This window comes from Gadus morhua, chromosome 18 (genome assembly GCF_902167405.1).
Source record: "Gadus morhua chromosome 18, gadMor3.0, whole genome shotgun sequence".
Taxonomy (NCBI): Eukaryota; Metazoa; Chordata; class Actinopteri; order Gadiformes; family Gadidae; genus Gadus; species Gadus morhua.
In genome coordinates this window covers 19274712-19297192 of record NC_044065.1, presented here as the reverse complement: position 1 = coordinate 19297192, position 22481 = coordinate 19274712, and the positions used below count along the sequence as shown (strand labels likewise).

General features: G+C 42.2%; 3 long non-coding RNA genes across 3 annotated transcripts; 1 reads left to right on the top strand and 2 right to left on the bottom strand.

The window, feature by feature from the left end:
- Positions 1 to 5415: 5415 nt before the first annotated feature.
- LOC115531347 (uncharacterized) lies at positions 5416 to 6358 on the top strand. The gene is made up of 2 exons (XR_003973871.1): positions 5416 to 5907; positions 6108 to 6358. It is a non-coding gene; the product is annotated as an uncharacterized LOC115531347 (long non-coding RNA).
- Positions 6359 to 7897: 1539 nt separating this feature from the next.
- Positions 7898 to 8378, bottom strand: LOC115530856 (uncharacterized). Its single transcript, XR_003973804.1, has 3 exons — positions 8297 to 8378; positions 8022 to 8088; positions 7898 to 7942 (listed from the first exon to the last, which is right to left on the bottom strand). It is a non-coding gene; the product is annotated as an uncharacterized LOC115530856 (long non-coding RNA).
- A 775-nt stretch (positions 8379 to 9153) lies between these two features.
- Positions 9154 to 9486, bottom strand: LOC115531542 (uncharacterized). Its single transcript, XR_003973905.1, has 2 exons — positions 9387 to 9486; positions 9154 to 9216 (listed from the first exon to the last, which is right to left on the bottom strand). It is a non-coding gene; the product is annotated as an uncharacterized LOC115531542 (long non-coding RNA).
- Between the last annotated feature and the right edge of the window lie 12995 nt (positions 9487 to 22481).

Sequence of the window (22481 nt, the reverse complement as noted above, 5' to 3'; positions counted from 1 at the left end):
TGACCACCTGATGATGTTAACACCTGTTTCATCTTGCTCTCTCTCTTTTCCTCCCTCTCTATTCTCATCTCCTTCTTCGTGCTGTCAGCCAAAAATACAAAGTAATACAGTATAACAACTAACAACAAAAAATAAAGTGTAACTCATTATCATCAATATCATGTAATAATCTATTATATATTTTGTTGCTACATTTACATTCTCTCACCTGGCTGACTTCTTTTAAAAAAAGAACATATGTCCATCTATGGAAAGCAGAAATTTGCATAAAGTAACTATGAATTACAATGACTATCATTGTATGCACAAACAGATGATCATGGGCAGGCGCGTCGTTAGACCTCGGCATTCGGGGCTATAGCACGTACTGTAGTAGTACTGGCTGCTCTTCTGAATATATGCTGCATCGTTGCAGCAACATTGAAGACGATCGCTTTGAGTTCTGCGGTCTGTTCTGCCTCCGTGCTGTCTGCGTCAAACCAAAACAAACCTGAGTGACAGCGGCCGCACTCATCCCGCCTCCTGCGAATTTACGTAATATCCCTCCCCTTGCAATGCCGGTGTTACACCGAATTCTGCGACCCGTCGAAATATGTGACCCCAGAGGGCGCTGTTGCACATTTTCTGCAACATGCACGAGTTTGAAGCTAGACTCGGAATGGGTACATTCGTTTCGTGACACCGGGCAATACTTTCTTTCTTGAAAGCGTCTTACTGACTGTAGCGTCTTATGGGTAAAGAAGCAACGGTGATTGACCGTACTAAACACCTTATCCATACTATGGGTCTGTGAAATGCTAATGAAATCAAATGTATTTATTAAGCACATTTAATACGGTGTGCAATTATTTATTTATGTTTTTGTTATAATGCCCACCATTTTTATTTGTATGCCCACCGTTATTATTATTTTTTACTGCCGTTTATGAAATAAATATGAACTAATGCCACAATTATTCATGTCTGCGATCATCACAGAGTCCACAAGCAATGCAGGTCGCAATCAACGATGCCACAATAAATCTAGCGCACCGTCGAATTCTGCGCCCACACTGTAAATGCAGGGGAAATGAGGCAAACCCCAACCAAATGTTTTCAGGTCATTTGTCGTCCTCATATCTGTATGTACACACACTTATTCATGTGTGCGATCATCACAGAGTCCACAAGCAGCAGGTCGCAATCCCCGATGGGTCACAATTCATGACAGCAGACCGTCGAAATCTGCGACCACAATGTAAATGCGGGGAAAATGAGTCAAACCCCAACCAAATGTTTTCAGGTCATTTGTCGTCTTCATTTCTGTATTTGGAGACAATTATTCATGTCTGCGATCATCACAGAGTCCACAAGCAGCAGGTCGCAATCCACGATGGGTCACTTAACCTACCTGCTTCATCATGTAAACAAGTATGACGTTTAGTGTTGGCTCGTTCGTTCGTGAACCGGTTCGAATGACCGAGTCTTTAGGACGAACGAACTAAACCGGTTCGTCTCTCTCGTTCGTTTGGTCGTCTCGTTCACCATTCGATTCACCGGAAACTCGACTGAACGAACGAACAAGTTTCCGGTAGCACTAACTCCACTGAGTCTGACTGACTCAACTGAGAACCGTGCAATGGCGTGCATTCCATGATGCGATTCACCGTTACCGGAAACTAGGCTGAATCGCGAATGACTCCTCCACGTTCAGTCGAGTTTCCGGTGAATCGATTCACCGGAAACTCGACTGAACGTGGAGGAGTCGTTCACGAATCGTATGTTCGTTCAGCCTGGTTTCCGGTAGCGGTAAATCGCATCATGGAATGGACCCCATTGCACGGTTCTCAGCTGAGTCAGTCAGACTCAGTGGAGTGAGTGCTACCGGAAACTCGACTGAACGAACGAACAAACAATTCGCGAACGACTCCTCGTGGCGAACTGAATCAAGCGAACTGGGTCACGGAAACGAATCATTGAATCCACCACTAATGACGTTGGATGTGTCTGATTGGATCCAATTTGAATTCCGTGACATATAAACAGATTGACAACCGTTATCAGAAAGTTAACCACCACAACGTACACTTTATTAGCAGCAGTTTCAAGACAAGTTTCAACACTTTATGAGCAGCAGTTTCAATATATTGTAGCCTATATTGTATATTGTATATATATTATATATATTATGGAGAAACAAATGTTTGATGAATTGAGGGAGTTTCCCAATGAAATGGACAAGAAACAGCGCTGGACATTTCGATGACGAGCCTCAAAGTTTTTGATCGATGGTAGGCCAAAACTAGATATTTAATATATTATTGCAATAAATAATTTATCAATAAATTATGCAGTTATGCTTTGCAATTTATGTGAGGCTGTAGGCTGAATTAAACTAGGCTTAAAGGGTAGCCTACTCAATAATTGCCATCCTATCTTCTAGACGGCGAATTGTTTTATGTCAGACGTAGGGGCTCGGACAAGGAGGAAAAGGTGAAAGTGGTCTGTGGGGCAGCTGAGGCCGACGCCTTATTTAAAGAATTTCAGTGTAGTGACATTGGTGCACACTGCGGCCAAGTTTGTACCAGGAGCGTGATCTCACAGAGGTTCTACTGGCCTGGCATGTCCACCGACATTGAGAATTGGGTTTGTTTTTGCTTTCATATTTAATAATTTTCTACTTGCTATTCAGCACAAAAAAAACGGCAAATCACATGAAAATGTCTTCCATAGGTATCACAATGCACGGTGTGTCAGCAAAGTCGACATGACCTCAAGCTTGGCACAGAGTATATACCAATAAAGGTAAACATGTCATTTTTGTGTCTTTTAACCCATGTTCCTATAGATGGGAGGAACATTCATCATATTTTCAACATATTTCATGTGTGAATAACATAGCAATTACCTCTTTCTCTGTCTTTCTCTCTTGGTTTTCAAACAGACCAAAGTTCCTTTTGAACTTATATGCATGGACCTGGTTGGCAATCTTGTAATGACTGATCAGGGAAATCAGTACATCTGTGTGATGGTGGACTACTTCACTCGATGGTCACAGGCATATGCCATCAAATCCAAATCTGCAGCCGAGGTCACACAGTGCATTCTCAATTTTTTTCCATCAATTTGAGGTGCCACAGAGAATACTTACTGACCAAGGCAGAGAATTTGTCAACCAAGTATGTATTTTTATCGCTATTTTAGCAAATATTTGAACTTTCAAATTAATATGTTTTATTTATTCAATGTTACAGTGGGGTTAATTCTTTCTCTGCACCATTCATACAGATCAACACCGAAGTGTGCCAAATTTTGGGGATAAGGAGGAGTCTCTGTGCCCCATACCACCCCCAGATGAATGGGTTGGTGGAGAGATTAAATGGCACTATACAGAGGTTAAGAGATGCATTTTTTCAATTACATCAATTGAACCCATGCGACGAAAAACCGTATAAGTCCAAAAAATAAAAAAAATGAGAACCATATAACATGAATGTATGTGTGACACGTTGTATACAGAAGCAGTTTGGGGGTGGTGGTCGCGCGATAAATACTAGTATTTTAAACTTTAAAATAGTCTCACGCGGAAAAACCGTTTATGTCCACTGATGAAAATGGAGACGCCGGCAACTTTCGTGTCCGCTGCAGACATTAAAAGGCAAAACCTTGGCAAAAAAAGGAAAGCACACATAAATGAATGGAAGGACAGAGCCAGGAAGACTTTGAGGGATGCTGGGAAACCATACGTGAACCGAAGAGGAGTCCTGAAACGAGGGAAAAGTCCACCGAAAGAGGTGAGTGGAAGAACCGTTTATGTACAAAGTATCTACTTAACGTTAGCGGTTACAGTCAGAGGGGCGTGTACTGAACGTCTACTACTGTTCATACAGCTCAGTCTGTTTAACGGATCAAGTCATGAATGGGTCAAAATTAAAGCTGAGAAAATGAGGATAAAGTGGATGTTTAAAGCATGTATCTACTTCTTATAATCACAGAGAAATTAATCGAAACGCATTAGGTGTGTTTGATGTCTCCGAACGCCAGCCCAGCTGTGTCACGTAGGCTAGCATAGTAGCCTAATTACCATTCATTGATTGTGTAAACTGTTATATTCTAGCTTGTAAATTTAATAAAGGCTGCTATTAGCAGTCCCCTGAGCTCTACAGTGTTTTATAGCTAAAAACGTTAAAGTGACTTTGTTTCTGTTAAGGGCAAGGTGTGCAAGGAGACGTGTTCCAGACTGTGTTCAAGTCTAACAGAGCAAAGAAAGCTTCAGCTCTTTACAGAGTAATATGCTGTCTCTTACGAGAGGCAGCAGGCTATCATTCTTTCTGGTTTGGAGCCGGGTAAGCGAACTACACGATGCAACGCAAATAGGTCCATGAAATAACAAACGTGTTACATAAAAGAGAAGCAACCGGCCCTTAAGACTTAGCCTATATACACAAGTTGCTCCTCTTTGGAATAGGGGAAGCTCTGATAAGTTATAGCGAGCTATCTGGCTACAACTTAGCCTAAATACAGAATTGAAACAAAAGCAAGACACTAACTCTGTAACGTAACTGCACATTACGATTTTAATTACAGTAGGATATGTACAAAAACGAATAGAAACCTACTGTAGGCTATTGCTCACAAATATATGATAATTTGAGCTGCAACTTGCCTTGCCTCTCGACCTCACCTGTCATTGCCAAGACGAACGTTAACATCCTTGAACTTGAAACTCTCCAATCGCGACGCATGCTGTCAATCAAAAAGAGTTCAGCTGTATCATTCATTCCCATAGAAGTCGGGATTCCCCGGTTATGACGATTTTGTGCCGGTTGTCCAATGAATATCTAGCTTTTTTGCATTTTCAGTTCACTAAGACTGCACATATGCCTGATCACTGTAAATGTTAAATTTTGTGAGGATGGATGATGGATGATGGGCATCATGTAGGCCTAGGCCCTAAAAGGCACACACATTGGTTATTCATTCTCCCAACCAAAACATACTTAATTGCCTTACTTGACAGCTCTACACAACCGCTAGCATGCGACACTATGGTAAATATCTTTTTACTTTACTTTTACCTCTAGCACGAGGTGAGTCGCAGACGACCACGTGGGCCTGACACTGAAGTTCCAAAGAGGACGTACACCTTTAAAGGGATAGTTCACCCATTTAAAACCGGCGTTCTATCATTATAAAATCGCTATTGCAATGTAAATTAATATATAAAAAAATATCAGTCTAAACCAGTCTCCCCTTGGCCCATTTTTTCTCATCTAATTTTCTCCCGAAATGACGTGAAATGACGCGTTTGACGTCATTTCGGGAGAAACCTCTCTTCCCGCTAGAAGGGCCGAGGTCTACAACACACTTTTGGTGGCAAATTTGCCGGAAATTTTTCCACCAATAAGGAATGAGAGAGGGCGGGAGCTTGCACGCTCAGCTCGCGTACTGAGGGGGAATGAGAGGGACGGGAGACCGACACAAACCTCTGACCATGGCAGAAGCAACAGCTGAGTTTGAAAATATATTGCTGCATTGTGATATTCAGGGCTATTTGTATGAGCCAGAATACAGCGAGGAAGAACTGAGACGAATAGAGGAGGAGGCTGCTGCGGCTGCAGCTGAACAAGCCTTGCCTGTTGCCGAGGAGCCGGATCGCGCTGGAGTGAACTAGTGGTGTACCTGTTTGCTCTGTTCACCTATGGAGACTCACAAAGAGTCCCTGTGCTGCAGCGAATTTCAGCGATGCCAGTTTCTTCGCGATGAAATGGCTGAATCTGGCGAGGAAGGGGCCGTCTGTGTAACATCTCACCCAGGCTTTACGCCTCATCTGAACCGTTGGGTATTGGACACTTATTTCCGGACCCAGAAAGTCAACTGGAAACGCCAGCCAAAGCCCGCCGGGAGAAACGGACGTCTGAGCACAGAGTAAGTGTTTGTTTACTAACACATTGGCTACAATAGTTTTGAGTCACGGGGAACGTGACAATGTATTTATCCGAAAGTAGCCGACCTTATTGGCAGTGCATAGGCTACGTTACTTTAGCTTCAAGTCTGTGTAATGCTGTAGGCTACTCAAGGCATAATTTATCTTGCTTTGCTAATTTTGTTCTTTCTTTCTTAGACAGTATAGGCTAACATCTTACCGGCATTTCCTGGAGTGGATACTGCAAGGTGAGAGACTTGGGAGAGGCAATCGCCTTGTTTTGCCAGCGTGTGTTGTCCAGGCCATCAGGGCTAATTACCCAACACAAGATGGGCAGTACCGTGGCTACCAGGAGACGGTAGATGCCCAAGATGAGCTGTGATATTTAGCAAACCCACCATACGTTTTGTTTTTGTATATAGTTTATATTTTATGAATAAAACTTCAATTTCATGTTGGTTGTTGTTATTTGTTTACTATACCAAATGATGCTACACTAAAGTAGGCCTGCTGTATAAGATGAACACTTATTTCAACTGGGGAGAAAAGGTTTACAGATAGCCTACTTGATATGCTGAAATACTGTAATTAGCAAATGTTTGATGTACAGTAATATATACAAATGATACCTAATATACAGATGATACCTAAAGTACTTATAAATCTATTCTTGCTACATTCATACATGATGGCTGTATGTTGAACCTACTTTGCAACTTCGTGATTTATACCAAATTGCAGTTTTAACCATATGGAAAAAAATGTAATGACAGAAATTTAAATAATTATTGCAGTGAAGTTTGTTATGGTGAACATGGGTTTATACAGGAGTCCAAGGTTAGGTAGTAAAAACAATAAGAATTTATTCACAAAGGAAAATGATCCAATATTTACAAAGATAAGATTGAAAACAAATGTTTTATAAAAGATACGTTTAAATAGATAAAATAGGTCAGATCTCCCTCTCAGAAGCGCCTTTTTAATTCAGCCACTGCCGCCTCCTTTGGTGGTTTTGGCACTGGTGCAATGTTAGGTGGCAGCGCAGGCTGGGGCAGGGCAAGTGAGGATGTTGAAACCTTATATAGAATCGTTGGGTTTCGTCTTCTGGTTATGACACTTGTGACAATTGTGTCAATGAACTGGGTGGTGTGTGGAATAAAAATCTGCTTCACGACCCACTGCTTGGATCTCCTGCAAAACACTTGGTTGAAGCGTGGTTGTCCTGCAAAATAAATTAAAAATAATTATAGATAAGACTATAAAGGCAACATTTGAGATGCTGTACTTTTTTCAAATGAAATACCCGAATTATTCAGCTAAATCTGCAAACCGTGTAAGCTGTGAAAATTATATTCTTGATTCTTCATTGAGCCACTCTTACTACACACCTGTCATGGTTGTGGCCTGCTTTCTTTTGACAATGTTTTCATTGTGCTCCAAACATGCAAGATGACCCCTTTCTCTCATTCCCTGGAAAGAGAATCCCTGCCTTTTTGGGAGGTACTTGAGCATTGCACTGTGAAAGATCTCCAGCGGCCCTGTATGCAATAAAATAAAAAGGGAAAAGAATATGAGAATGAAAACATGATCATTACGGAGTGATTTTGTAAAGTATTCAAGCTTATAAGGAGAACTATTATAAACTCACCAGTGTGTTTGAACAGGGCCATCTGTTCCAGGTCTTTCAAAAGCCTTTTGTCATTTACCAGCGATTCGAGATTTTCAAACGCTGAAGACTCCCTCTTCATCCATTGGCGCTTGCTTTGCTCCTGGGCTGTTAGAGGATGATGTCCACACCGGTTTGTTTGTCCATCATCCTCCGTCCATTCATGCTCATTACACACGTGGTGTAGAATGGACTGCCATCTGCATTTCAGTATCTGTATGAAACAAGTATTATTTACAATTATAAGACTACAATTACCGGTATATACTATTTTTGGTCTCTAAAAAACAGATAAACAAAGCCTTTGATTCCTTACCTCTGTATCACCCTTGCTTGTGGCACAGGTAAACCACAGGTGGTTTATGATTGACCTATGAAAGAAAAGAAAATTAGTAATTTAGAAACTTACAAAACAATGAAAAGCTTGGCACTTTACAAACCAACACTGACCTGCTCCATGCAGCAAGAATTTCGTTCCCTTTAATTGCTCCTTTCCTCTGTATCTTCTTCCTCAAACCTGAAAGAATAAATGTAAAATAAGTTTGGTCCCCTCACAACAACATTTATTGAATTTTTTAAGTACAGCCAAATCCCATCCTTTTATCTGCAATATATAAACTACTGTGCTGCAAAGCTCTGGACATGATTTGTGAATGGGGAGGGCTGGAGAATGGGGGAGGATTATGTTTCGTTGTGTGTGTACAGGGAAGGCAAAAAATACATACCTTTCGCTGTATGCCAGATGTCAAACTCATGCTGAACATTGGGGAATTCTTCCCTCATGATCTTACGCATCGATGTTGAGCGGTCCGTGGTCATCACCTCAATATCTAAGCCTTCACCCATGATCTCCTTCATGCCCCTTTTGAAACCGAGTGGTTCGATGGCAACAGAGCTGCCGGCTTCTGTAGACTAGAAAAAAAAAGTTGAATAGTTACTTGAATTGAATAATAACTTTCACAGCAGCAATAATAACATATATTTTAATTTTACAGTGTTAATCTTTTATTTACCTGCAGCAGTTCTGTGTGAATAATCTCCTTGGTGTCGTCCAACATGAGGGTGTAATGGCAGTACTTGGCACTGAAACCTGGGGTGTCACACCGGCCATCCCCTGACAAGTGTAGCTTCTTCCCATCCTCCTGTTCTAGGTCTCTATCTTTTCTCTGTTGTTGATATAGGTCTTCAATGGCAGGGTGCAAGTAAGCCTTCTGCACCTCATAAAATGTAGTCTTGGCGATCATTTGGACATTCATGGTCTTGCACCAGTCTGACAGTTCAGTGTACGTGCCACCCCTGAACTGAACAGCTGCCGCTGCGAGGAGGTTCACCTCTGCCATTCCCCTCACTTCAGGCGATGATCTCCATGTCCCGGAATGTCCAGCAAGACATGTCCACGTCACCTTCCTTTGCGCCCCACAGTCAAAGACAGTTTTTGATGATAGAGGCTTGCCGCACATCTGGCAAAATTTGAAAAGTGACATCAAGCAGGACTCATTCACAATGATCTTCTTTCCATGCCTTCATCTTCTGATGAAGACGTTGACGTGGGGGTGACAGTTGTGTTGGGCTGATAGTTTTCGTCTGCTTCACCCACAGTGCTAAAACTTGAATCAAGGGTCCCAGGTGTGTCGGGGCACGATGTCTGCAAAACAAAGAAGAGGTTTATTTTTAATTGTAAAGATGACCAATTATATAAATATTATTCCTTTAGAATGATTAGTTGAAAGTTAGAAAGTGTTATCTTGTGTGAGTAATATATTGGCAAAATATTTGATTTAGATCATTTGTAAAGTAGCCTTTTCAGAATCTTACCGATAGTCCTTGGTCCGAGGGAAAGGTTTTCACTGGTGTGGATGTCAAAGGGAAGGTCTTCAGCGGGTTGGAGGATGCAGAGAGAGTCAATGCGCCATGACCACTAGCAGCGTTCTGTAATGACACAGTCATTTAGTTTGTCATGTTTTTGGTACCACACACACAAAAATGTAATGTAGGGACAAGAATAAAACTGCTCAATATGCATTTGCTTCCTAGTATAATTTTAGATTATATCACTCACTGAAAAGGCTTTTTTCCTGCTTTACTTTGTTTTTGAACTATTTTAGCAATTTGCCCCGATAGCTGCTATTCGTTTGGGTCACGTGACGTCACTGTAGCTTTGCGCCACCATCTTGACGACCGATCTCACCCACTGACCCATTGATTTCAGTGGTAACTCATGCCGGCAATTTGTTGTGCAGTGGGCACAACAGTACATACCTAGCGCAAGGCAACGGGCAATGCTCGTTCAAAACTCATCCCCGGCGTCCATAGCGAAATCGACAGTATGCTAAGCTAAGCTAAGCACACAGAGACCCGGGTAGCAGCCGAGGGAGCGCATCTATGATCCTGGCCCGGGTCCTATGTTCCCCGGGTCCTATGTTCCCCTCTTTGTATGAGACTGGGGAACAAAGGACCGCTTTTCCCAAAAAGGGTCCTATGTTCCCCAATATGTTCGTTTTTCCACCATTACTGCCAAATACCGGCCGAGAAAACTACCATTGCATGTGTTTACCTTTTGTGGAAGAGGGAGACGTCGGAGAACCTGACGCAGTCTTTTCATACGCCGGTAAACAAACCCCGAGAAGCCCAATCCCTACGAGAGCACCCCGCGCTACGGCCAACCGGATGCGCAGAGCTTTTGGCCGTGATATTATTATACAAATTATATTATATACTAAGAGCTCCGGGAGTCGCAAACGGCACGGGGAACATAGGACCCTTTTCACTGCTAGTGAGCTCTAGCAGTAAACTGAAGTGCTCACTAGTAGCAGCACAGAAATATAGTAGAATATTACGACAGTCTTACCTGTAGGTGACTGCGTTTCGCTGCGGGAGGTGCATTAGAAGCCCCGGCCTGTTCGTCATCTGGGAACGGGCCCACAGCGAAGACGGACGGAACAGCAGTTGGTTTGAGTGCGGACCTTATCTTGCCGAAAAGTCTTCCATCAAAATCCTCCAGTTTGAAATGGAGACTGCATATCGTTTTACCTTTTATCATTTCCATCCCGGTGTCTTCTCCAAATCTGGGGTTGTTTATCGCCCGCAGCCATAGTTTGCAACGCTGAGCGTCTTTCACTGGCAAACCGTGAAAACGTACACTCTGTCCCAACCTCGACTTTTCGGTGCAACCGGGTACCAAACAACCACTGGGCATGATTGCTTTTGGAAAAACGAGTCAAAACTAGTCAACGCCGGTTCATGAACTTCGTGAATAAAGTTTGTTTGCTCGCATGGGTCCTTCCCCCTTTTAAACGGAAACAGGTGGGCGGGGCAGCGAGCGCAATGCACTGTGGTAGTTGGAGGTTTTCTCTCTTTGAGCCAGAGAGACCATGAAAACACTCTTTCTGCCTTTTTTCAGGCTAGGATGAACCAATTTCAATTTTTTTTTCACATTTATTTAATACATTGAATTATTTAATTCATAAAACCTTCATATTCCCACCGGTGAACTATCCCTTTAAGTACCATGTCCAACAAGGAGGCAAAAGACTGAGCGTTTGTAAGCTCACATTTATGTCAGTCTTTCAACTGACCAACAGTCGCCTACAGGCAAGTTTTATATAGCCTTATGTTTTCCATTTAACTTTTCATTACATGCATGCTTTTAATGAGATACATTTTCCATAACATATTTACTTAAAGTTACTTATATTTGAAAAGGTTATTCAAGAAAAGTTAGGCAGTCAGACTGAGGGAACAGAGCAGGTAGCTGAAGTCAGATCTCCATTAGAGGACTTAAGAGGAAAGCACAAGAACAGGTAAGTTATTATCCAAGCCTAGTCTAAGTGTTATCGTGAAAGACTTCATGCTGTCAGGAAACATATTTTTGCGCTTTGAGATCGATATCAGAAGTGAAGTGCTATGCAACTATAAAGTATGATTATTCTTTGTATCGTTTCAACATGTGGATCTTAATGATTGTATGTTAAAACAAAATCCTATGTTAGAATTACACATATGGTCACAGAAACAATCAATTGTGCAAAACAGACCAGCATAGTTTATTATATTTCCCTTGTTCATGAGTTGTGTTTTTTTAGGCCTCATAGCATTCATCCTGCAGTGAGAGAGGAGATAAGAGAGCATATCCTGAGTTTCCCACGCCAACCGAACCACTACTCACGGATGAAGGGAGATGTGGAGAGGGAGTACCTGAGCCCTGATTTAAACCTGCTCCGCATGTACCGCCTGTACAAGGAAAACAATCCAACATCCACTGCAAACTCTGGCTCTATAGGGACATCTTCAAGCAGCAGAACCTCTGTTTTGGGCAGCCAAGAAGTGATACTTGTGGGAAATGTGACGCCCTGTTCTCCAAATTAACAGCGGCTACAACCGACGGAGAAAGATCAAAGATTGCAGATGAGAGTGAGCTTCACCATCGCAAGGCTGAAAAAGCATACTCCCAGTTGCAGGCTGACACAGAGTGGGCCAAAGCCAATAACGACTGCCATGTAATTTGTATTGACATGCAGGGGGTAGTGTACACGCCAAACCTGACACACTCCAACGTGTACTACCAACGACAGCTGGCGAACTATAACTTCTGCATCCAGGAGATGGGCACCGGCAGTCCTCCTACAATGTGGCTCTGGCATGAGGGCATTGCGCGCAGAGGTTCAATAGAGGTGGCAAGCTGCCTTTTGAAGTGGGCAGAAGCATCTTTTGCTCCCCTTGTCCAGGCGAAGGAAAGGAAACTTATCATCTATAGTGACCGATGCTGTGGGCAGAACAATAACTGGAGAGTACTTAACCTCATGGCCCTGCTCGTATCTAGAGGGAACTTCAGCCAGATAGAGCAGAAGTTCATGGTATCTGGTCACTCCTTCCTTCCCTGTGACCGCTCCTTTGCCACGCTGGAGAAGAGGCGTAAGATCTCCACGCTCTACACCCCCAGCGATGTCACCGAGATGATCCGGGGAGCCAGGCAGCAGCCATTCAGCGTGATAGAAATGCAGTGTGCAGACTTCAGACAGCTCCCTGATGCTACTCTAAAGCGTCCACCTGGCTTCCTAATCACATCCATGATGTGGTTGAAAGTTGGGTTTCTGAGATTATCAGTGTTGGGGATATGTTGGGTAATCTTAATTGAATTTCTTGTTGAATCATGATTTCAGCTGCTGATCCATGGTGTGTCCACACAAAAGACAGCCACAGCGACTATGAGGGATGGAAGACTTGGCTGATCACCAAGCAGAGGAAGAAACAACCACCTCAAGCTCCCTTGTTTTCCACCACATACGCTCGCGCATACGAAGACCCTCTCCCTGTCAAAAAGGAGAAGCACGATGACCTGATGACAATGCTAGCATACATGCCAGCGGAGGCCCAATCATTTTATGAAAAATTAGAATGTGAAGAGTAGAAAGCATCCCCAGACTCGCGATCTGATATATAATAATAATAATTATTATAATAATAATATTTATAATTATAATAATATAGGTATGTATAATAATAATAATAATATAGGTATTTATGGATGGATGGATGTATTTATTTATTAAATGAATGAATGGTGTGAGTATTTATGCGCTCTCTAAGTGAGGTTGGTGTTAAATAAAAAAAATTGAAAGAATGAAGTGGTTATTTTCTTGAAGGCTCTGTTACTGTATTAAAACTAAGATAAAGGAATTAGATCTCCAGTGGTTTGAATTGATATGACGAATTGGACTTATACCGTTCTTCCACATTCCATAAATGTAAATTGCTGTAACTGTTTGTTTTTAAGATTGACACTGAAAAATGTAATCTCAGTAGAATTGGGAAGCTTTTGTTGTCTATCTTCAAGTAAAAAGAAATATATTATATAATGTTCACAGGCCAAATAATAAAAAAAAGTTATTATTTGAAATTTGAAAATATGGACTTATATGGTTCTTCGTCTCAAGCACTCAATTGACAAAATTACCTTGTTAAAAATCGAAGAAACAGCATTTAACCTACTCAAATAAAAGGGTAACATTAAACTTTTTTCAACTATCTAGAGCTCTGGGGAAGCTCACAAGAGAAAAACCCAACACATGGGATAGATACCTGGACGCTGTGATGTTTGGTTTGCGCACCAAAAAGCAGCTCACAACCCGCTTCTCCATTTTACCTGATGTTTTGGAGGGAAGCAAGGTATCCATCTCAGGTGCAGGAAAACTATAAGGTTAGTTGGAATGTTTATATATATTCTCTTGTTCTTCAAAAACTATTTTGAACATTTTTTACAGGTCGATGGGTCCTTTGAGGAGCAGTTTAATGAAGAGGAGGTGGCAATGGACATCGAGCAACAGGACAAAGTTGTCAGCATTGTCCAGCAAAATGTGGAGAAGGTTCAGGAGAGAACCAGAGGGAGACTGCAATCCCTGAAAAAGAGAGCGAGCTTTATGGTGGGGGACATAGTGTGGAGGAAGAACGTCCGTAGCCTGCAGCGGAAAGGGGGAAAGCTGGATCCGGAGTTTCTTGGGCCGTTCGCAGTGGTGAACATTGAAGAGAAAAGTGTTGACCTTGTGGATAGTTCAGGAAAATCTATCCACAAGGTCAACAATGATCACCTGAAGCTGCACACTACCCCAACCCCAAGAATTCCTCGGAGGTTGAAAATTCCCCCAGTCTCTTCCATTACCTCCACTCCACCTGCTGCCACCTCCACTCCACCTGCCACCTCCACTCCACCTGCTGCCACCTCCACTCCACCTGCTGCCACCTCCACTCCACCTGCCACCTCCACTCCACCTGCTGCCACCTCCACTCCACCTGCCACCTCCACTCCACCTGCCACCTCCACTCCACCTGCCACCTCCACTCCACCTGCTGCCACCTCCACTCCACCTGCTGCCACCTCCACTCCACCTGCCACCTCCACTCCACCTGCTGCCACCTCCACTCCACCTGCCACCTCCACTTCAGAGAAATGTATGTAACGCTATGAAGCTCACTCTGATATTCTAAACTTTTATGTAAATGTTCAACCTTAAAAGTTCAGGTAACTCAAACAAAACAGCTGTTCAGGAGAGAAGATATTGAATCGATTTAATAATTATAACATTTTCTTTTTTTCATGTAAGATGTTACAGAGGCTTGGGACGGCAAAAATGTTCATGTTCTGCTGTCCAGAATAGGACCATACAAGATGTTTTATTGTGAAATCTGTAGGACAACTCCGGGTCAGGAACTTGAGAGTGAGGTAAGCTTCAGTATTTTATTCTCCTTTAGTTAACTCATACAACAAAGAACTCTCCAAATGCTAGTACACCATAAGTTAACTGACTTCATTTTCAAATGGATTTGCTTTCCCCAGGTGATCAATGCCACCCTGCTCAGAATGGTCCAGAAGCACAATTGCCAAGGGGGGAAAAAGGCACTTTGCATTAATACATATGCCATGACACAAATTTGGAACAGGAAGACTGCAATTCTAAGGGTAGGCACAGGTTTTTACTGTTTTACTGTTTACGATTTACTGTATATTGTGGTTGTTTTTTTAACAATAAATTGTGGGTTATTTTAGAAGTGTGATCCATCATTGTACGGAGTCATTCTCGGGGTAGTGAATGAGCCAAATCATTGGATACTCACAGTAAGTTAAACATTATCTTACGCTATGTATTCATATTTAAATTTCCAAGGCACATCCATGATTTTATTAGGATATGTGAATGTGACACATGCATAATGTGCCTATCCAAATTTCTCTAGGTCATCTTCCCCTCAGAACAGAGGAGCCTTGTGCTGGATCCACTCGGCAACGATGCCTCCAAGATCAAAAGATGTCTGGAGACCACAAGGTAACAGTTGGGTTCTATGGCCTGGCCCGGCAGGCGGAATGCTGCTATTTAACCATTGGAGTATGGGTGAAACAGGTGAAGGGATTGACCTTGACTGATGGGATGATGCTGTGCAGGTGTGTGAGAACTGTGGTACTGTCCATGGTGGTGCATGAGTGCACCTCGTGCTCTGGTGACTGGGACCTGTCCATTGTGCTAGACTGGATGTTTCAGAATTGCATAATAATTTGCTGCTTTTTGTCTACTTTTCAGAGCATTCATGAGAGCGAGGGGCTGTACGGTGTCCAGGTGGAAAGCCAACACTGTGCCACATAGCCTACAGCAGGATTCCACTTCATGTGGAATATTTGCCATCAAAGTAAGTTTTTGAATTGCATATTTCTTTACGGAAACATGAAGCAGATTTTGAAAAGGTCTCCTTTTTCAACATTTAAACTCCTAGAGAGACATAAAGTTGATGAATTTTGATTAAGTGGTTAAACTGGGCCAGTATGTTTTGAATATTCATTTATTCAAACATGTTCTTAGTATGCTGAGAAAGTCCTGGCGGAGGAGTGTCCTACTTTCCCAAACTCTCAAGAGGCATTGGTTAAAGGAGGGAAATTCCTGTAACACTTCTCAATGAGACTGGTATGTTAACCATTTTCAAACTTCTATTAACACCATGAGGATTTCAATATCATTCATTAAATGAATATAAAAAAGTCTAGAAAGTTAGTATGCATCACTCATGGTGTATTTTCCCATGGAAATAAGAAGAAAATATTATATGTAATCAATACCATATCTTAACCAGATGATCTCAGTGAGCTGTGCCACTACTGTGGAGAGGGAGAAGAAGCGCGAGGGGGGTCTCAAGACAGACCTGATGCGACTGACTGGGTAAGTTATTGTTATAACACCACCGCTTTCGAGTTCTTGGCTCAGGTTGTTTGCAGAAGGCATGATGTAAACAAGTACCAGGGAGATCTGCCTAAATTCATGTGAATTAGGGTCTGAATGTTAAACAGCAGCTTTACATGTAACATGGATGTCAATATAACTGTCTTAAACCATGTCTTATTGACATATATACAAACCTTGCCTGTGTCTTTGCATGACTGCGTATGTTAAAACAGTCTTAGTTTATATTGAGTAGATAAATGCATTAAATGAACAAAAAAATAATAAACCATGGTATAAATCAACAATATATTTATTCTTTATTCTGCTCTTTATGCCAACCTGTCTAGGGAACTGTGCAATTCCCAACGAACCATCGATTTATCTACCTGCCTCACTGACTTTCTAAGGACTTCAACTGCACTTTACCTCAGTTAGATTTACATTAGATGCATCAGTTTTAGTTCGATTTATATTAGATGTGTCAGTTTTAGTTCGATTTATATTAGATGTATCAGTTTTAGTTTGATTTATATTAGATGTTAGATTTATATTAGATGTATCAGTTTTAGTTATATATATATACAGTATGTTCGTTTTTTATCATACTGTATATTGTTTATGTATGTTCCTTGTCCTATTTTTCTTTAAGCACCAGGGGCGAGCTCTCCCAAATTTCGATGTACCTGTACCTGTACTTTGACAAATAAAGATCATTCATTCATTCAGTCTGGTACAGGAGAAGACACACATTTTATGCAGATATTTAGACTGAACTTTTTTCCCATTCAATATGACCTCGGTTTAAGATAACATAAATATGATTTACTTTATTAATCCTGAGGGGAATTGTTTTGTTTCAGATCCAGTGTGACACCTGTGGGAGGTGTCACACGAGGGTTGTGTTGGGAGACCTGACATAGATCATATGTACAGCTGTCCTGCATGCCCCCAGGCTCAAATGAGTCGATGCCGTCCAAAACCGTCCAAAAAAAGAACATTTTGATAACCATGTCACATGATTACCACGCCTTCCCGTGAGGAGGGACACTGGGGTTTCAGCGGCCCTCACAACCCCCACCACCCCCCCTTCCCGTAAGGATGGACACTGTGTTTCAGCGACCCTCACAACCCTCATCACCACTACACTACGACTCCTTTCAGCTGCACACCCCTCTTCCCCAGCGAGATAACGGCTAATAAAACGCTTGAGGTGGCGTTTTGAGGTCATGGCATGAAGGTAATTATGAGCCTTTGATTGATATCCAGACATTTTTTGCGGAGACACATTCCTGTTCCCCACTTGTATTGGAGTGAACGGAGATATCTACTTCTGGGTCCCATGATTTGAGGGACCCGTCCACAGCCCGCTTAAACAGCTGCAATACCAGGCTTGGCCGCTGAGCACTGGTGGATTGCGGAAGTATGCAGTGTTCCTGGGGGCTTGGTTACAATCCGAGCCACACAGACTCCAGCCCTTGTTTGGCTGTATATTTTGTCTATTAAGACTTTGTTGTTTGGTCCTAACCAAAACATTAATAGGCTCTAAGCATAAGTTCCTTGTAAAGTCTCTGTGGGACTGAAATGTTGAATGTGTTTCATTATTTATGCTGTTCTCATGCTCTTTTTTATTACTGCTATTTGCTGCTATTTCAGGGCAGGATATTTGCTCAGGTTCTAAAATACTTAATTACAAAACATGCCCTGTCGGGTGGCTGTTAGACGTCATTCTTGAAGTGCACTTTTATTTTATTATTGAAATAGTATAAACTATTAACATGTTTGATTTCATGGAAATTGAACTTTTTTGTTAAATGTTTGTGTGGCTGCACTTTGTAACTCAGGAGCTAATAAATGAGGCAAAGAAAAAGAGTTTGTGTCATGTCGTGTAAAGGTTTTGGTTGTTTAATTATTCTATATCATAACATTATTGTAATTCAGCTATTCATGGCACACACACTACAAGCAGATGCAATATAAACCTCATTAGACTTTAATGTTTGCCCCCCCCCCCCCTCCGCCTTGTCCTGAATGTTTATTTTGGTGAAAGTAATAAGTAACTTATTACTTATAAGTAACTTATTACTTATTACTCTACACAGAAGGTAATATTGTAAAGAAAGGTATTACTTTCAAATGCAAGTAACTAGTAATATCAAATATATTAAATTTGGGAAGTAACTTGCCCAACACTGGTCTTGAACAACCACACAAGGTTGCCCATTTACATGAATTTTGTATCATGTATTTGCACTTTTAATCTTGCTGAATTCTACAAGGCAAATTCATTAATTTAAAACTTAAATGGGGCCGTTCCCCGGCCCCATTTAACCACAGTCGCAGACATGAATAATTGTGTGCAAATACAGATATGAGGATGACAAATGACCTGAAAACATTTGGTTGGGGTTTGACTCATTTACATTGTGGTCGCAGATTTCGACGGTCTGCTGTCATGAATTGTGACCCATCGTGGATTGCGACCTGCTGCTTGTGGACTCTGTGATGATCGCAGACATGAATAATTGTGTGCAAATACAGGTATGAGGACGACAAATGACCTGAAAACATTTGGTTGGGGTTTGCCTAATTTTCCCTGCATTTACAGCGTGGGCGCAGAATTCGACAGTGCGCTAGATTGATTGTGGCATCGTTGATTGCGATCTGCGTTGCTTGTGGACTCTGTGATGATCGCAGACATGAATAATTGTGGCATTAGCTCATATTTATTTCATAAACAGCAGTAAAAAATAATAATAACGGTGGGCATACAAATAAAAACGGTGGGCATTATAACAAAAACATAAATAAACTAGAACTGCAAGCAGTTATGCAGGGGTCCAAGAAGTGTGCATTTCGCCGGCACAACGCGACAAGAAATGTGCGTTTCGCCGGCACAACGTAGGAGTAGCGAGAAGTCAGTGTAGCGTTTTCGCGGCGAAATTTTGTAGAAGATATACAATTTCCTCGTTTATGGCGCCCCCTAATGGCGAATTTTTCCGAAATTTTTATCGTACGACATTAAGGTTAGCACCAACATGTGTGTACAATTTGGACTCGTTCCGATGTCTAATTTTGGATTTCTTTGGATTTTTGATTTTCCACGTCAAATTTAGCTAATAAACAAATATTCAAAACTCTACCGTTTCGTCGTCGAAAGTCGGATCAAAAAACTGTCTGAGGGTTTCTTTGCGTGTGCGTCTGAAGATGCCGTGTGCAAAGTTTGGTGTTGATTGGTCGAGAAATGTGGGAGGGATAGCGAAAATACAGTTTTGCGGTTTTCGCGATTTTGCGAAAAAAAATTAATGACGCAAATGGGCGTGGCCTATGCCAAAAGATGCAGCAGACTCCAGTGAATAAGTGGGTACAAGTTTTTGACTGTGGGATGTTCGGTGTGGGAGCTATAGCCCCAAACGTGTTTCTCCTTGGTATAGCGCCACCTAGAGGCCGGCATGTCTGGATTTGGTTATCTGAGTAGCGGTGCCGGACTTGGTTCTAGTCATGTAATTGGCGCGTGTGCACCATTTACGGTTTGGGCTGTGGACCGACTTTCAAGGCGGGAAGTATAACTAGAACTGCAAGCAGTTATGCAGGGGTCCAAGAAGTGTGCATTTCGCCGGCACAACGCGACAAGAAATGTGCATTTCGCCACCACAACGCGAAGCAAGTATTCAAAACGCTACCGTGAACAACATGTGGATATAAAGGTTTTGACTGTGGGAGCTTCGGTGTGGGAGTTATAGCCTAAAACGCGTTTTCAGAACATTCCATTGGCCAAATAGGAGATAGACAATGTCGTCGTTTTTTGGCGCCGCCCTGTGGCGAAATTTTCCAAAGACAATTTTCCTTTGCCAAATAACTCCCGCCCATATTAATAATTCTTGGCCATATTTTCTATATAGACTCGGGTTTGCCCCTTGATGGTTTCCCTTGAGTTTGAAGAACATTCCTTTGGCCAATTAGAAGATATACAATTTCCTCGTTTATAGCGCCCCCTTAGGGCGTAATTTTCCGAATTTTTATTCGAACGTCGTTAAGGGTGGCGCTAACATGTGTGTTAAATTTGGACTCGATCCGATGTGTAATTTTGGATTTTTTTGGATTTTGGATTTTTCACGTCTAATTTAGCTAATAAACAAATATTAAAAACGATACCGTTTCGTCGTCGAAGGTCGGATCAAAAAATAAATTCAGCAATTATTTTCGTGTAGGTCTGAAGATGCCGTGTGCAAAGTTTTGTGTCAATTGGTCGAGAAATGTGGGAGGAGTAGCGAAAAAACAGTTTTGCGGTTTTCGCGATTTTGCGAAAAAAAATTCTAGACGCAAATGGGCGTGGCCTATGCCAAAAGATGCAGCAGACTCCAGTGCATCTGTGTGTACAAGTTTTTGGACTGTGGGAGGTTCGATGTGGGAGTTATAGCCCCAAACGCGTATTCCTTGGTATAGCGCCACCTAGGGACCGGCGTGTCTGGATTTTGTCGTCTGCGTAGTCCGAAGAGATCTGGATCTAGTCATGTAATCGGCGTGTGGGCACCATTTACGGTTTGGGCTGTGGTACCACTTTTAGGGGGGTAAGTATAATAATAACTAGAACTGCAAGCAGTTATGCAGGGGTCCAAGAAGTGTGCATTTCGCCGGCACAACGCGACAAGAAATGTGCGTTTCGCCGGCACAAAGCGAAGCATGTGTTCAAAACGCTACCCTGAACCTGTGGATACAAAGGATTTGACTGTGGTAGGAGTAGCGAGAAGTCAGTGTAGCGTTTTCGCGGCGAAATTTTGTAGAAGATATACAATTTCCTCGTTTATTGCGCCCCCTAATGGCGAAATTTTCCGAAATTTTTATCGAACGACATTAAGGTTAGCACCAACATGTGTGTAAAATGTGGACTCGATCCGATGTCTAATTTTGGATTTCTTTGGATTTTTGATATTCCACGTCTAATTTAGCTAATAAACCAATATTCAAAACGCTACCATTTCGTTATCGAAGGACGGATCAAAAAAGTAATGCAGGAATTCTTTTCGTGTAGGTCTGAAGATGTCGTTTGCAAAGTTTTGTGTCAATTGGTCGAGAAATGTGGGAGGAGTAGCGAAAAAACATTTTTGCGGTTTTCGCGATATAGCGAAAAATATTCCTAGACGCAAATGGGCGTGGCCTAGGCCAAAAGATGCAGCAGACTCCAGTGCATCTGTGTGTACAAGTTTTTGGACTCTGGGAGGTTCGGTGTGGGAGTTATAGCCCCAAACGCGTCTGTCCTTGGTATAGCGCCACCTAGTGGCCGGCGTGTCTGGATTTGGTTATCTGAGTAGCGGTGCCGGACCTGGATCTAGTCATGCAATTGGCGTGTCGGCACCATTTACGGTTTGGGCTGTGGTACCACTTCTAAGGCGTATAGTATAATAATAATAATCCTTACAAAAACAATAGGGATCCAACCTGTTGGCTTGGACCCCTAATAAGCATGTGTTCAAAACGCTACCCTGAACCTGTGGATACAAAGGATTTGACTGTGGTAGGAGTAGCGAGAAGTCAGTGTAGCGTTTTCGCGGCGAAATTTTGTAGAAGATATACAATTTCCTCGTTTATTGCGCCCCCTAATGGCGAAATTTTCCGAAATTTTTATCGAACGACATTAAGGTTAGCACCAACATGTGTGTAAAATGTGGACTCGATCCGATGTCTAATTTTGGATTTCTTTGGATTTTTGATATTCCACGTCTAATTTAGCTAATAAACCAATATTCAAAACGCTACCATTTCGTTATCGAAGGACGGATCAAAAAAGTAATGCAGGAATTCTTTTCGTGTAGGTCTGAAGATGTCGTTTGCAAAGTTTTGTGTCAATTGGTCGAGAAATGTGGGAGGAGTAGCGAAAAAACATTTTTGCGGTTTTCGCGATATAGCGAAAAATATTCCTAGACGCAAATGGGCGTGGCCTAGGCCAAAAGATGCAGCAGACTCCAGTGCATCTGTGTGTACAAGTTTTTGGACTCTGGGAGGTTCGGTGTGGGAGTTATAGCCCCAAACGCGTCTGTCCTTGGTATAGCGCCACCTAGTGGCCGGCGTGTCTGGATTTGGTTATCTGAGTAGCGGTGCCGGACCTGGATCTAGTCATGCAATTGGCGTGTCGGCACCATTTACGGTTTGGGCTGTGGTACCACTTCTAAGGCGTATAGTATAATAATAATAATCCTTACAAAAACAATAG